The following is a 16,276-nucleotide window of genomic DNA, read 5'->3' on the forward strand; positions in this document are numbered from 1 at the left end:
CACACACACACACTCTGAACGTCTGTGTGTGATACTGCGGTTAAAACGATTTTGGAAACATCTGCTGTTGCCATGGAAACAAGGCCTGCCTGGGCTCATAACCCTCCTCTCTCTTGCCGGTGGACGAGCCCTTGACGAGACTTTCCAGCAACATCTGGACGGCCCACCCCAACACACACGTGCCCGCACACACACACGGCTGCACGTGTGACAGAGCTTTAGTGAAAGCTTCCGTTACTCTTCACCAACGAAACCTGAACCAACCGCACCCCTCAAAAGTTACACACACACACACACGCGCGCGCTGCAGCATGCTGACTCCACTCAAGTTCATTGTCAAAGCCAGAGAGTCTGCTGCAGTACTTCATCCTAACAGCAGGGGGCAGACTAGTCTGCTGAGGGAGCGTGTGATTGGAGGCACGTGTGGATCAGAGCTTCTTTTCTGAAATCTAATATACATAGAGATGGAAGACAGCTAAGAGGTCAGGGTGTGTGTGTGTGTGTGTGTGTGTGTGTGTGTGTGTGTGTGTGTGTGTGTGTGTGTGTGTGTGTGTGTGTGTGTGTGTGTGTGTGTGTGTAATACCACTGTATTACACACACACACACACACACACACACCTAACTCCGGCAATAAAAGCTCTTAGCTCGTGTAAACTAAACTGCATGTAGACACTTTGTCTCTGCACACTGAGTTCTTCTTCACTCGCAAGGTTGTTTTCTGTGTACATGCACTAGTACTTTTAGAATTATATGAACCATGATGTTTTAACCTGCACCCAAAAAAATAAAGGTTTTACTGCAGCATTTGGTGTATTTGTCCGTCTTTGTTGGTACTTCCACCACGGCCGAAAGAAAGAAAATCACACATGCACACACACACGCTCACTCGACACAATTACATTATTATTATTTTTTTCTTTTCTTTCTTTCTTTGTTTTGTTGTAATGTAATATGCATATTTTATTTTTTCTTTGTAATTTTGTAAAATTTGAATATTATATAGGTGGAGGCTTCAAATAAGCCAAGTTGGCTTTCTGTCTCTTCCTGCACTGTGATTCAGTTATTTCTGTTATGTTTGATTATTTAAAATGTTGTTGTTTGAATTGGGCAAAATAAATAACTAACTCTAATCCAACACTGTTCCTTTTTATGAGTTCAGATATGAGGAAATGCTGACTTCCCTTTAGTTAACTGTCGAGTAAAATAACTTCATATTTGACTTGAAAGACAACCTTAAACCCACAATACACCAAAGTACAGTGAAACTACGTCACGTAGTTTATGATCATAGGAACATTTCCAGAAGGAAACCATTGTGCTTTACGGAAACGTTAGTTTTTTTAAATCATAAAAGGATTTTATTTGGTGATGTCACATATTCAATTAGACTTATTGAACATATGATGATGTGTAATACATAACTGTTACGTGCACTAGCGTGCGCATGCACGTGGCATCTGGAGTCCTGTGTCACTGTGCATGAGCGAAGCTGCCCTCCTCCTCCTACTGTGCCTGTCAAACAGCACTGGCGCTGCAGCTCACAACTGTTTCCATTATTGATCAATCTGCTGATTATGTTCTCAGTAAATCGGCCATTAGAATTTCCAAGAGTGGACGTCATCAGGTGTCTTGTGATGTTTGAACAGACTACAACACAAAAATATCCAATGCCCTCTCATGTAAAAACAAACAAAAGAAGACAAGTCCTCCCATTGTGAGCGACTGGAATCATCAATCAATGACCACGCCGTTCTTGAAGTTTCACTCCAACGATTCATCAATTACCAACGTAATTGATGATTGACTTTGTGTATCGATTAATAACCAAATTCATTTTAAAAGGATGGGTTCATTGATTTTTGTGAGTTAGTTGGACATTGTATCTCTGGCTGACTGATGTTTCAGGGTGGGGAGAGCGTCTTTTAACACCCCGTGTGGCTATACCGTGTTGTACTACAGAGCAGCGCTACCTCACAGCTGTGTGGTCACCAGTACTGCAGATCACCACTCTCTGTCATTCTGTGTTTGGCTTTCCTTCCAACCCACAGGAGGTCAGACAACGTGAGTTCCCCTTAACGGCACCGTTAACGTGCGTTTAGAAAAAGCCCTTTGCTGACGTGGCTGTGTGATTAAAGAAAATGATCAGACTTCTATCTTTGTAGCTTTAACAGGCAGCAAAGGGCAGGATAGTGAGAAACATCTGAGGCACTGGAGTGATATCGTCCAACTTTTTTGTTTTGTTGCTCAGCGGGGGAATAACAAGCACACCAGTTTGTGATCCAACTTCCCGTTGGTGCTAAATAAGATCATCCTCTTTCACGAAGGGATGTGTTGCAGAGTGAGTTAACCAAAGAACTGCCACAACATGTGCAGACGTGGAGAGTAAGTCATGTAAACATGCACCGCCGAGAGGGAAGTAAAACCAGGATTTCATAATCTTCTTCTCCTTTCTGCCCTTTTCTCTCTGCCCGACAGACGGACGGGCAGTGGACGGACGGTTGTGCTAGTCAGCAAAGCGGCTCGCCCGTACACACTCTCGTAAATTTCCCCCCCGCAGTTCAACCTCACGAAGCGAAAATAATTTAAAAAAAGGCTAGATCAATATTTTGTCTTCCTGGCAGCAAAAGAGGGCCGAGGCGATTCCAAAAACGTCTTGGCTGCTTCAACGAGCTGATGGCGGGAGAAGTGCTCGCAAGAGAATGTTAATGCAGTGGATGCATATGAGCAGCACGGGGAGGTAGATGGGAGCAAAAGCTAAGTGCAGAATGAAGACTTACACAGTCGGCTTGTTGTTTTAGGGAGGAAACAGCCACAATGGTCTTTGTTTTTCACAAACCCCTCAGTGTGTGTGTGTGTGTGTGTGTGTGTGTGTGTGTGTGTGTGTGCGTGTGTAGGCCGACCACCAGCGAGGTGCTGGAGTGTTGCCTCAGCAGCAGAACAGACCACAGTGAAAGGCACATTTCAACATTCAGCACTTTTTTTTGTTTTTTTGGGAGTTGCATTTTTCTCTTCAGTTTGTCTCGGTGGAAGGATACCGTGAGCAGAAGACCCTGCTTCCTGTAAACATGCCACAACATACAGAAGAATCTGTTTAAAGCTGCGTGCGGCGTGGATTTGGCGTGTGTGTGTGTGTGTGTCAAATGGAATTTGCACTTTGGTGACTGCAGCTTCTCCTCTCCTTTGTTCCTTCGGGCCCAGATAGCTGTGCGTAATGTCCCGAAGGCGTAATTAGAACAACGTCTACCTCGGTGCGTCTCTCCTGTCGGCCTCTACGCCACGCACAAAGATCTCTGCGCTGTCGGTGCTGCAGGCCCGGTTCTGCTGCTGTTTGCTGTCGGCACAATCACTGTTCATTGACGGCACAGCCTGTACCTTCTGCTTGAGACCGTTTCATAAACACTTCAACGTTCGTCGCAGTAACTTAAACAATTACAGCTTTGGCTTCTTCAGAGCTTTCCAAATTTCACATTCCGTAAATATTGAACATTTGGTCCCAACACATTTCGGTCAGTACAAGGAACGTATTTTAAATAACCAACATGAATTTAACACACGACACTATGATTGATAATTGATAATGATTGATAATTGATGATTGATGATTGATAATCCAAGTCATTGGTCAAGCAAGAAGTGCTCAACACTCATTTCTTACCCATTTCTGGGGGAAAAGGTCACTTCAAGAGATCACTTTGTGAAAAGTCTGACATCTCACGGGTCAAATGATTAACTAACGGACTCAACCGATCTTCAAATGGTGTCACCTCTCATAAACACAAAAGCCTGTTTCACGCAGCCATAAAAACGAACAGTTGAAGGGAGTCAAAGGTGGTGAATGAAGACACACAAGTCTCAACCTGAGTGGAGTGTGTGCGTTGCCTCTGCTGGAGGTGAAGAGGTTAACGGTCTGCCTCGTGTTGCCGGGAGAACTGAGAGGACTCAGTCCGTTACATCATGAGATGAATGACATGTGTGTCTGAGCAGCATTGCATGGCATCATTCTCTGCTTCCTGTCTGTCAGTGGACTGCTGCGTCAGAGCTCCATGCGAGTGTGTGTGTGTGGCTGGTAATCAGAGCTGATACACGTTCGATGTCTTCCAGCTGGAAAAAGGTATTCAAGGGGGGGAAAGGGGGGGGGATATGAAAAATGTAAGAAAAAGGAAGCAGAGTAGTCTGACAGATGGATGTGAAGGATGGAGGGAATGGAGGGAGGAGTGAGTGAGCCAGGACAAATGCTGCCTATCCTTTCGCTGTGGTTTGTTGGAACTCCAAAAACTAAAGATATATCACATATCAGCAGGCAGAATAACGAGATTTAATGAGCTTAAACGCTCCCATCAAAAGGCTTATTTTGCGGTAAAAACCAGGTTCAGAGAGGAATGTTATTGTGATATTTGTGATTTCATAAAACAACCAAAATTGAGTTAATCTAAAGAAAGCTGCCGGCTCTTCTTAATGACTTCTTCATTGGACTAAATGTTCCCTCAAAGACGTACTCGTGACCTTAGGGGGGGGTTAGAGGAGTAAGGCGCACCGCTTCCTCACGCAGCTCTACAGTGAAAAGGGTTCCAGATGATAGATTACTTTAGCGCTGGAACCAGGACTCGAGGCAAGTTCATGGATTCCGTGTCGGCATTTCTCCCGGTGCAGAGGAAACATGCTGTGGTTGATCAGGAACAGCATCCCCTCTGCCTTCACACAGTGGACTACACACGAGAGAGAGAGAGAGAGAGAGAGAGAGAGAGAGACCGAGACCGAGAGAGAGAGAGAGAGAGAGAGAGAGAGAGAGTCTCTGCACCGCTGTGATATCCCGTTATCGTATCATTTAGGCTTCAGCCAATCAAACAAAGCAATTTGTGTTTTCATGGTATCGGATCGGTACTTGTTATCTGCCGATACTTAAGTTCAGGTGTTGATGAGGACAACAATGTATATCAGAACATCTCTAGAACCAGTGGATCACAATCATTCATTCCAAAAACAAACACACGTAATGAAATGCCAGCTTGTATTATGGCAAAGACGATTACTGCTGCTCCACTAACTCAGGCTTCTTGTCTCTTGACTAAAAGACATAAAGGGAGTTGATGGAAACACGTTGCAACAATTAAATGACAACTCATCTCCTCTCTAGCTCCCCTCCAGAGACAATGTCCATCACAGTCTAGCTGTTACATGCAGACAGGTGTGTAGCGCCCATGTATTTTCAGTCAGCTCGGCTTCAACAGGCTGAAGTTATCGCGTCAGAAATTCATATTCAAGTCAAAGATGTTCGTGAAACCTCAAGGCGTTTAAAACATTGTATCTAGTGTATCCTCTTTGTTTGTGCACGTGATTTTTGAAGACGCCAAATTCATTCTTTTCTATTCAAAGTACAGCCTCAGGTAATGATAAACTACCTCATTACAGCTGAGCAGGAGTGGGAATATGGGCCTGATTAAAATCAAGGTTAGGTTTCCAGCAATGTTTGACTCGGGACCTAAATAAAGTACTCCAAGAAGGTGGGTCTGTATGTTAGTGTGTATTTTGTCTAAAAAAGGAGAAACTGGCCTTGAAGACATGCCTGGAGGGTGGGGCTTACTGAAGCTTTAGAGGAGTCCATTAGATTGTGTTTTTGTTATTGCTGGGGGTTTTGATCACACATTTCTGGAAGTCAAAATATACCAATCAATAACTCCTGACCAATTTGCAAACCATGCTAAGTGGTTAGATGTTGACATGACTTCTCTCGGAATAAGCCGTGACTTTGTGAAAGAAAATGTGATTCAGAATGTTGATGAGCGTGTTTGGCTGGGTAGTTACGGAGGAATCCAGCTCCTCCACAGGAGCCGTCTGCTTTTTCTGGTTATTGCGAAAATGTGAAACGACAAACAAATAGCTAATGAGCCCCGACAGACCACAGAAAAAGTTTCAGCTGGCTTAGTGAGGTGTTCAAATGGCAGCAGACGCAACCAAAACCTTGCTGTGTGTGTGTGTGTGTGTTTACTGCAGCTACTATTCGGTCTCTCTCCGTGTTCTGCAGTCCCTGCAGGTAGCGGAGCTCTAAGCCTGTGTCAGCAGGCCGCTGGGGAGTTCTCAATCACCTCCAAAGGTCTGCTCGATATCTACAAAATGATCTGTGGCCTTTCTGGGAGTCCAAAAAAATGTTTTAAAGTGCAGATCCGCCCACGGCGAGCCCACACCAAGGCCAGGCTGGCAGAGATAAGAGACCTTCTGAGGAGACTCCTGCCGTTGTGTCGACATGACGTCATGGCTGGCCTCTCAAACGCACCGCGTGGGCGGGGTCAAAAAGAGGAAGAAACAGAGGCCACTCAGACAGAGTCTACTTGTTTTGTCGGACGGTCGGTTTCACCTCAAACTTTCCATCAAAACCACGTAGAGTTGGTGATGCGGCGCTGTGGGAGGACCGGACTGCAGCACCACACTGTTTGTGTGCTTCCAACAATGCTGCGGCAGACTGTGAGTCCAGCAAAGGTCAACGCGTGCTGGTCTCCGGCCCGGAGAATGGCACCCACCACGTCGGCTTTGTTGGTATTCTGCTGGAGCCACTGCAGCTTTAAACCTCTTTTTTTTGGGGCCTTTTCATTTTTTCTTCACTGGCATATCTGATCAGCTGCAGCTCATTAAGGTTAACCCCATACAACGGGACAGATGAAATGTTTCGTGACATATCTGCAAGACTGTTTCCATGCAGGCTCACAGAAAGATGGCTTCTTAGAGGGGAAAAAAAGATTTTTTTCATATTTCAAACAAGCCAGCAGCTTCCTGAGGTCCAGAAAGACCAAACACATCTGCTGCTGCTACATGAACATACTTGGTCACATTTAAAAGCATGGATCTTCACACACATATTGTATTGGTATTTGTAGAATATGCTGGGCTACTCGTTGGGTCCTGTACAAGTTCTGGATTTAAATGTCTTACCTGTATGTCTGCAGGGTTTCAACACACAGTGAACATCTGTATATGAATGAATAGAGGAGCGATATAAGAAGCATGCTGATGCGACACTGCGGATTAATGACGGTGTAAAACAAAGAAAGATGTCGATTTCTTCTTTTCTTTTTCTTATTTTCAGTTTGGGATTGGAGGTATGAACAGCATTGCTTTACATAATATTTTGAGGGCGCTGCAGTTATGATGCTATATTTGACTCAAACTGTTGCACTGTGGTTCAAAGGGAGAAGTGTTGTGAATCAACCGTGAGGATGGAGTCCGTCAGCTCGAGCGGCTGTCAACTGTACGTCATGTAGTCCTCGTCAGGCGGTTATTATCTGGTGGACGATGGTGAGACAGAGAAGCAGAGAGTGCTCCAAGATCAGGACAGACATAATAAAGACAAACAGAACAAATGATATACGAGGTGTGTGTTCATGAGGTCAGCCCCCCCCCCTTCAACGCCCCCCCCCCCCCTCCCAGTGTGAGTTGACCTTCAACACACAATCCCACCGGGGGGGGGTAAATAAACCACAGTCCAGATAGCAACACGGTTGCTGCGGACTTCTTCATTTAAAAAAGAGAATGAAAGGTTTGGAAGCAGCCGCAGTGTGGAGACAGAAATGAGGAGCGAAGACGTTGCGGGAGGGTTTCTTTGTGGAATGTCACACCTCCCTCCTCGTCCTCATGCTCTTCCTTCCGTCTTCACTCGACTGACTGTCTGAGCCAGCGGCACACAGAAGGCAACGGAGTGTTAGAGAGGAGGAGAGTAACAACGCAGGGTGGAGTTGGTTTGGGTGAATATCTGGAGAAGTGAAATCCACTGAGGAGGGATGAGGTGGATCAGATCAAACAGACTGGGAGGACTCAGTCCCTCAAAGGTCTGAACCAATTCACAAGTATTCAGTAGGCCGTGGACTTTTTTCTTCACCGATTCAATTATCAAAATCACAATTGATCTGTGTGAATTTGCAGTAAACGTCACGTGTAGGCCGGTACAGTGGTGCTTCATTCGTTCATTCTTTGTGGAGAAACTCAGTTCCACAGATTAAATCCACGAATCTATGAGAAAACTAAATCGTATATCGAGTGTTAGTCAACTAAGAAGGTCTTCAGTCGGAGACAGTCCTAGCTATTTCATGCTCAGAGACAGTGTAGTAAAAACAAATGCTAGTAGACACACTTATGTGATTATGCAATATTGGTTGTTAATCTGATGTCATTGGGAGAGGGGGTGTGACGGTGTCTTTAGGAATCAATTTGAGTTAAATCAAATATAAATGAAAAGAAATGTATCCGAACTTTCCAAATTAAAATGGAACCAAATAGAGAGATCGATGCCAATGTACGGCTCCAGCCATTGAAACTGATGATACAGCAACAATTTTTAATCCGGAAAATATCCAAAACATTTAAAAACTCCTGACGATGAACTTCTCAGACCTCAAGGTGACGTCTTTGAATTGCTCATTTTGTCCCACTAAAAACCCCAAACCCGAAGAACACGGCATTAACAAAAGTTAGTTTTTTTGCTTTATAAATATTAATAGACAAAAGCTTGTTGTTTGCTTGTCATTCCAGCTTCATTTGCACATTTTAAAATGTGCAAACACCAGGTGCAACACAGAAAATAAATCTATCAAACGTTGCATTTTGGTGCTTTAGTTACAAAGTAGGCTTAATAACCCTCCAGTTACTCATGAATACATGATGGCAGGAACACTTACACACACACACACACACACACACACACACACACACACACACACACACACACACACACACACAGTACAGCCATTAGCATTTAGAGCAGCCTTTGCGAGGCAATGAGAATAATAAAGAGGGTTGAGGAGTTAAATGGCTTTTCATACAGCTACTCTGCCACGGTGATGAAGCTCATTAAATGTCTGGCTCTGACCCAACCGCACAAAGAAGAGGCGAGTGTGTGACTCTGTGTTCACGTGCACACTGAGGTCGTGTGTGTGTGTCGGCAGCAGTTCTTTCCCTGAGGGACAGAGTGACTCAGCAGACAGCGAGAGACGGACCTCTGAAATCTCAGAATTAACGTCCACACGAATGCCGACTGTCAGAGGGAAGCGGGAGACATGATACCTGTTTAGTTAACAGCACAGTCTCTCCTCAAAGACACTCACTAGTACAGACAGACAGTGTACTAGTATACACTTGTGAAGGTTTTTCCTGTAGGGAAGCGCCTGAGGTTTTCATATTTTGTCTCTCTTGCTCTTCCACACCTCAGGCACTGGGTTGTGTGGGCATCTATCAGCCCCGCCATCACAAAAGCCTCAGCCCCCCCCACACACACACACACACACACACACACACACACACTCCTTGTTTAGGTTCGGGATTGAGGAACCAGCAAATTGGATTTGCACAGCTCCACTCTGCTTTGCATAAATTCCGTGCTCGTCCTGTTCATGATGTAATTTGTCTGCTCGGGGATTTTCAAAGACACACAACCGGAGCAGAGGGTGCTTTCACAGGCCGGAGCTGTGTCCTCGTTAGGCCTTCTGCAGCAGATTAAAGGAGCGCTCCGCAGGACGCATGGAGGACCGATGAATGCGCTTCATGGTTTATTCATATACGTTCAAAAAGGCAGAATTTTGGACTGTTGATTTGTCTTCGTGGCTCTATCAAAGCGGTGCAAATGCAGTGCAAATGAGGTGGAAATGACGGCCCTGGGAATGTTTTGGTTTGTTGTTGTTCAGTTTATTGCTATTTGCTATATTTCCCTTTCTTCCGAGTGTACTGACGGCGCTATTCGTAAACATTTGATATCTTTTCTAGATGTTAAGCACTTTGAATTGCTGTTGTTTGAAAGGCGCTGTACAAATAAACGTGCCATTTCTTTAGTTGCCATTTTACTTTTATTGCCTTTTTGTAAATATTGTATAATTTACTGTTCATGCGATTCCATTGTGTTTCCATATATATAAACCGTGACGTGTTGGCGAGCGAAACTGAAGAAGCTGGATGTGAAACTGCAGGAAGACAGAAAAGCCTCCAGATATCAGGCGTGATGTGAACTTCAACATTAAGAACAACATGGACTCTGGCAGCACGTAAAGCCTCTTGATTCAACACTGAGTCAGAGAGGAGGGGGAGATGTTCTCGATATCACATCATGAGCCTCCTCTCCCACCTAAATCATGAGCCAAAAACCTTTAAATTGTAGAGATGCACCTGAACCCGATGTGTCTCGGGAGATTAAACAAGGGCAGAAAAAAAGGTGAGGCATGCATGATGAGATCAGCGAAGCCTTCCATCCTCATCTTTAGAAACGCATTCAAGAGCTCTGGCTTAGCATCTAATGACAGCGTCCTCTCGCGCTACAACAATCAAGTGCTTTAATAAAAGCTCCGCTCCTGCATCCAACCCACCGCCGGAATGGAATCCATCTTCGTAATTCGCAGTGGCAAGCCATTACTTTTCCAAAGGGGCCACGTAGTGCAAAGCTAGCATTCTATATGGGGGGGGGGGGGGGTTCACGCAGACTGCCAGTGTATATGTGTGGTTTGGCCGAGCACTCTCTGCTTTTAGTCCCGTGCAGCGAGTCGATTAAAACACACAGTTTGGCTGCAGGTGATCAGCCAGCCCAAACAGCTCTGCTATGACTCAGGTTGAACAGACGGAAAAAAAGAAAAGATAGAGGGAGAGAAGGAGGGATATGATGGAGGAGGAGGAGGCTGCTAAGAGAGGAGCCAGCGAGTGTGTGCAGCCGTGTGAAAACATAACCACACACTAGGGCTGGGCGATATGGCCTAAAAAAAAAATCTCCGATTTTTTTACAAAAAATCCGATTCACGATTTAAATCGATTTTTTTCCCCCAAAATTTTTTGCAGATGACAGAAGCTGTTGAAAACATTTTTTTCTTTTATTTTGTGATGATTTTCCCAAGTAGGTTGATAAAAATAAAGTGCAAACAAAACCTGAACATTGTAGAAAGGTGCCTGTAGTATACAAAAAGTATTTGGTCACTCTTTTGTTTGCCTGAATCATTTAAATATAAAATTAAATTAAACATAACATTAAATGGCATTAAATAGTAGCCTTCCATTGTAAACAACTGTGCAAATGTAACTTTTTACAGTAAGCTTTTCTAACTGAATACACTGATACAAACACAGCATGAAATAAAATGTATATGACCCTTTAACATTCACATTTTCAAAAGTGCAACATCTGATCTAACATCAACATAACATATTTTGCACAGTAAATAAGTGCATGTAAACAAAATCAAGTGCATTCACAACATAACCAACAGTATTAAACAGTAGTGCATGTTTTTTCTAAATATTTTTTGCCAGGAAGACAAGCCTGTCTACTACCTCTGGCTTCAGGCATGCACGGTGGCATGTAACAATGCCCCCCCCCACACACTGAAAAGCCTCTCAGAGGGGGCACTTGTAGCTGGCACAGAGAGGTATTTCTTTGCTAAAGTACTTAGCCTTGGAAAGTTAAGTTGGTGACGCTTCCACCAGTCAAGTGGATCGGTGTCTGGGTCAACCTGCTGGACCACAGGTCAGTTGTTGCGGAGTAGAATGACATCCCCTCCAGCTCCGCAGAGATCCTTTGGCGTGTACTATTGTACAGCCGAGGCAAGGCAACGTCAGAAAAATGTTTACGGCTTGGTAGCACGTACCTGGGGTCCAAAGCTTTGAGACGGTGAATAAACCCCGGCTTTTCCACGGTGTATATGGGCACCATATCTTTTGCGATATACATCGCGACTGCATCCGTGATGGCTTTCCACCGGGCACTCTTCTTCTCATGCGGAGTACAGTTGGTGAATGTCTCCAAAATGCTGGGTTGTTGTTGTGAGGTGGCGGCGGCGGCGGCGGTGACATTGTTTTAGTTTGTAAACAATGCGCGCGCACTCTACTACGGGAACCCAACGGGGGGGAGGGGTGGGGGCGATTTTCTCGATTTTCAATAAAACACATCGCCTTAAAGCACACATTCGAATTAATCGATTAAATCGATTTATCGCCCAGCCCTACCACACACCAACTCCCGCGTGCACAAACACATCTCGGGCATGAGACCGCTGTAATTAAGGTGTAATAAAAAACTGTTACGATCCCTGAGGGGATATTCACCATGAACCTCTTTCTGCATCGGTAATTATGTTTTGGAAGAGGTGTCATGCAGCGATATGTTTTAGTTGGGTATTCATTTTACGAATCAGGACAACAGACTTAAAGCATTATCGTAAAGTTGGAGAGAGACGCTGCGGTTGTGATCGATTTGCTACGTAATCTCAGTGTGAGACACACAGAGTCGGGGAAGTCAGTGGGGAGAGAAACATATTCCACGGTTTCAGCCCGGAAATTGTTTGGCCGAGGCGGTGAGCCACACACACCCTGAGGGATCCCGCCTCATGATCAATTCAGTCTGAACAACAGCCACACTCACTCAACAGATAAAGGCACTCCTTTCCCCCTGAAGGTTAATGTCTGATTATATAAAAGTGCACTGGCCCACCTCCAGTTTAAAAAAACAGACTTCAGGAAACCTTTAATTCGGTGATTTGTGCTCTCTAATCTGTTTATTTTAATCAATTTCCGACAGTTATATGTGTGCCGGCCAAAGCTGGACATGGTTGCTGAAATAACATTCTGATGTAGTGTCACAATTGTATGAAAGAGTGTCAAAAAAACGACCGAATGTGGAACATATTTATATTAATATGAAGAAATGAATGCAGCGCTCACTGGCAACTGAACAGCACAGCTGCTAGCCTGCTGCTGACAGTCAGTTCTTTGGCCAGCTTCAGTTTTCTGTTGTGACAGTTACATTCATCTGTTTCGAGAACAGAAACTAATCGTTTATGTACACGAGCTGAAGGAAAAATGAATAATAACCCGCACACCTGTTGGGCTCTGGACAGACAGGATGCACACCGTGTCCACTGGTGGCCATGCTCATTAGGCTCATTAGGCTGCTTGCTTCTCTGGCTTTGAACGTTGCCTCTGATTATGATGAAAGCGCCCAATAAACACTGAGCGGCATGATGTTTCCTCCAAAACAGGATGTGCTGATCATGTTTCCCCTGATCCAAAAACAGAGTCTGTGAATGGTGAGTATCTGCTGGTCCGATGCAGTGTTTGTATCGTCCATTACAATACAGCTGCAGTGCCACACACACGCACGTCATATCTAACCTGAGCTGCAGCAGCACTGCAAAAACCTGCACCTGAGGGACGGACTCAAAGACTGTGTGCTGCTCTTTTGTGTGTGTGTGTGCGTGTGCGTGTGTGTGGCAGGAAGAGAAAGCACACTGCACCAGTTTCTGAGCTTATCTCCTGAACAGCAGCAGGCTGTGAAACAGACTCTCTCGGTTAACTGAAGATCCGATTGTTGCTTCTACAGCTTCATGCGCTCACAGCTGGCGGCCTGTTTGATATGAGCACACTTTTTATGACACCAGTCCAGTAAATCAATAAAGTAATATGCACTGTGCAGTTGTTGGTTTTTATGCCGTGGCACTCATAAATGTTTACAATCAGTCTGGCGCCCTGCAGCACAAACAGGAGATCTATTGTTGTCTGTATTTTAATGTTAGACCCACAGTCTGTGTATAACAAGTGGACGTAGACATCGGGACGGCACCCATTGGTTTGTGGACTGGCGGTATGAAGCCTCGGGTTCGCCGTCGCCATCTTGGATTACGGCCGCCGCCATGTTGTATTTTTGCAACCAATGAACGGAAGTTACCATATTTGGAATGTGGGGGAGTGACGTAGAGACGGCTCTGGTAGCGGCAGCGACCTGTCAATCATAGTAAACCCGCCCTAAAGCATACTCTGCTTTATTGTCTGTTTGACTCTAAATTTACCATAATGCACGAAATGAACATCATGCTGTGTTGAAGAAGACTTTAAACTAGAGATTGGGACCATAAACTCATGTTTACAATGTTTACTGAGTTAATAAATCAAGAGAGAAGTGGATTCATTTTCTCACAGACTTCCATACAATCTGACGTATTTTTGAAACCAGACGAGGTGCCCCCAGCTGGCCAGTAGAGATAATGCAAGTTTAATAACATAATATAGTATAATCACTGGAAACTAAAACGCCATTTATAGCTACATAGGGAGCGGGTCCTCTTCTCCGCCATTTTGCACCACCATGTCTAGCAAGAGCCTTCCATGTTTTTTTAACTTTATCTGAAGGTAGGGGTGGATGCCTTAGCTCCTCGAACTACACACACACACACAAAGTTGCCGCGGGGGGGGGAGGGACTGAAGTGAACCAGATGAAGTGATTACTCGCCATTATTAAAAAGCCAGAACGTTTTCAATACATCTGTTCAACAGGCAGGAACATGAAACAAAAGTGAACCCTTAATTAAGTCAGTTCTGTCACCCATCTCTGATACAAAGCAGACAGGAGGACAGAGGACTGGTACGGGACGGATGTTTGTGTTCTTCACTCTCTATAAACTTCACTCGGAAATGTTATCTTATTAAGATTTTAGATCTGTTTGCGAGTGACAGGGCTGAGGGCTGCTGTAAAAAAATATTTAAATATTTCCTGCCAATGACTTGCTGAGGATATCTGTGACTAAATACAGACACAAAATCAATCGAGAGATATCCAGAAGTAATATCGTTCCTAGCTGCAATCCAATCGTATTACGATATATGTATTTTGTCTCTACCGTATTTTGAAAAGCGGACGTGCGGTGTGATCGGTGTGTTACCGGTTTACAGCTCCACATGTGAGTAACAGGCCACAGCACGCAGCTCGTCTGAGCATCGTAACTCACCCGCCTCCTACTTCCTGCTCGCTCGTTTAATTGCCCGAGGATGAAACCGAAATGTGAAGTTGAATGCTGTTAATCTCGGGCGTGTCGCCGCCAGTGTGGGTGTGTGGGGTGACATAACCAGACATTTCTCTGATTGCTTGGGCCCGGATTGCTTTCTGGTGAGACAAAGCAATAATCCCCGGGGGCCGGGACCGGGGGTCTGCAGAGGAGACGACGTTTCAGCGTTCGAAGCGCTGAAGGTGAGCGTGAGGAAAAAAAGGAAGTGGAGTTGGAGCCACAAAGTTCTCAAGCGTGGCCTTTTGTCGCTTTCTGGGTAACTTTGGCGGGTTGAGAAATGTATGTTCACTTACGCACGCGAGCAGTCTGTCGAGTCGCAAGTCATTCATCAGCAGGATTCCCAAGACAGACATAATCAAGTCAGACCTGCAGGTGCAGGCTGAACAGCTGCATCGAGTGCTGGAAGTAGAGTGTTTGAATAGAGACTAGGAGTGGATTTTATTGTTCTGCAGAATCAGTTTAACAAACACCAACATCTGTCAAGCAAGTAAGCATTCTGACTCAAACACTTCAGGGCTCATCTTGGGCTTCTTCTCTGACACCTCCTTTTACTGCATGACTGAGAAACTTCACTGCTTAGTTTGTGACACTGTCACCTGTAAATGCACCGTTAAAATACCCGACCAGATGATGAAGTCACACTAAAAAGTCCATCTGTAACTGCATCCAGATGAAATGTCACCGTGAAATATCCTATGGGGACTTTGGGGGGGGGGGGGGGTAAGCGTCCATGTTTTGTGATCGTTTCAGTGCTGTATTTGTGCTCCTATAGTTGGCTGCTGAGCTGGAGGAAGCAGGATGTTTTGTTGGAAGCTCCTTTACTGCCCAGAGCCCAAAAGGTTATTAACCCCACCCCCAATCAGGACAGGGGAGGGACGGCCGCACTGACTTCCACAGAACACGGCACACGTAGACACACACGAGGCGCGTGTTTGATTTGCACTGAGGCTCGCTTCGTGAAACAGTCACACCCACTCAAACACACAACTCGTAAAGCGTGAATTGACAGAGCCTGTGCGTGTAAACGGCGAGGTCGCTGCGACATATAAACGGGGGCCAGAGTTACGGAGATGCCTCCTCCACCGTGCTCTCCTATAGCTTCACAGAGAGGAGGATCTGGCCCCAGACCAGCACCTAAAAGCACTCGACGAGAGGGAAGTCAGGCGAGCACCAAACACACCTGCCAAACAGCGAGCGGTTCGAACGCTGGCTGCTGATTGGTTGACCTCATTTTGAACTGAGATGGCTCATTTGTCCGTGGATGAACTTTTGGATTCAACCACAGAAACCCTGCATGCTAACAGGCTTTTATTCTTTCTTTTGATCTTCATCAGCTTGTTCTGACTGACTCTATCTTTACTGAACACCACTGATCCACCATCTGTGCTGCAGCCACAACACCTCGAGCATGTCAGGAGCATTGGGTGCAGCCACATGTGTGTTTTCATTCAAAGAGCAGCAGCAGAGTGTCAAACCTGCAGGTT

General features: G+C 45.2%; 1 protein-coding gene across 2 annotated transcripts in view; it reads right to left on the reverse strand.

The window, feature by feature from the left end:
* mast2 (microtubule associated serine/threonine kinase 2) overlaps positions 1–16,276 on the reverse strand; it is a 133,385-nt gene that overhangs the window by 110,564 nt on the left and 6,545 nt on the right. The window lies entirely within an intron of this gene.

The sequence above is a fragment of the Melanostigma gelatinosum genome, assembly GCF_949748355.1.
Source record: "Melanostigma gelatinosum genome assembly, chromosome: 4".
NCBI lineage: Eukaryota > Metazoa > Chordata > Actinopteri > Perciformes > Zoarcidae > Melanostigma > Melanostigma gelatinosum.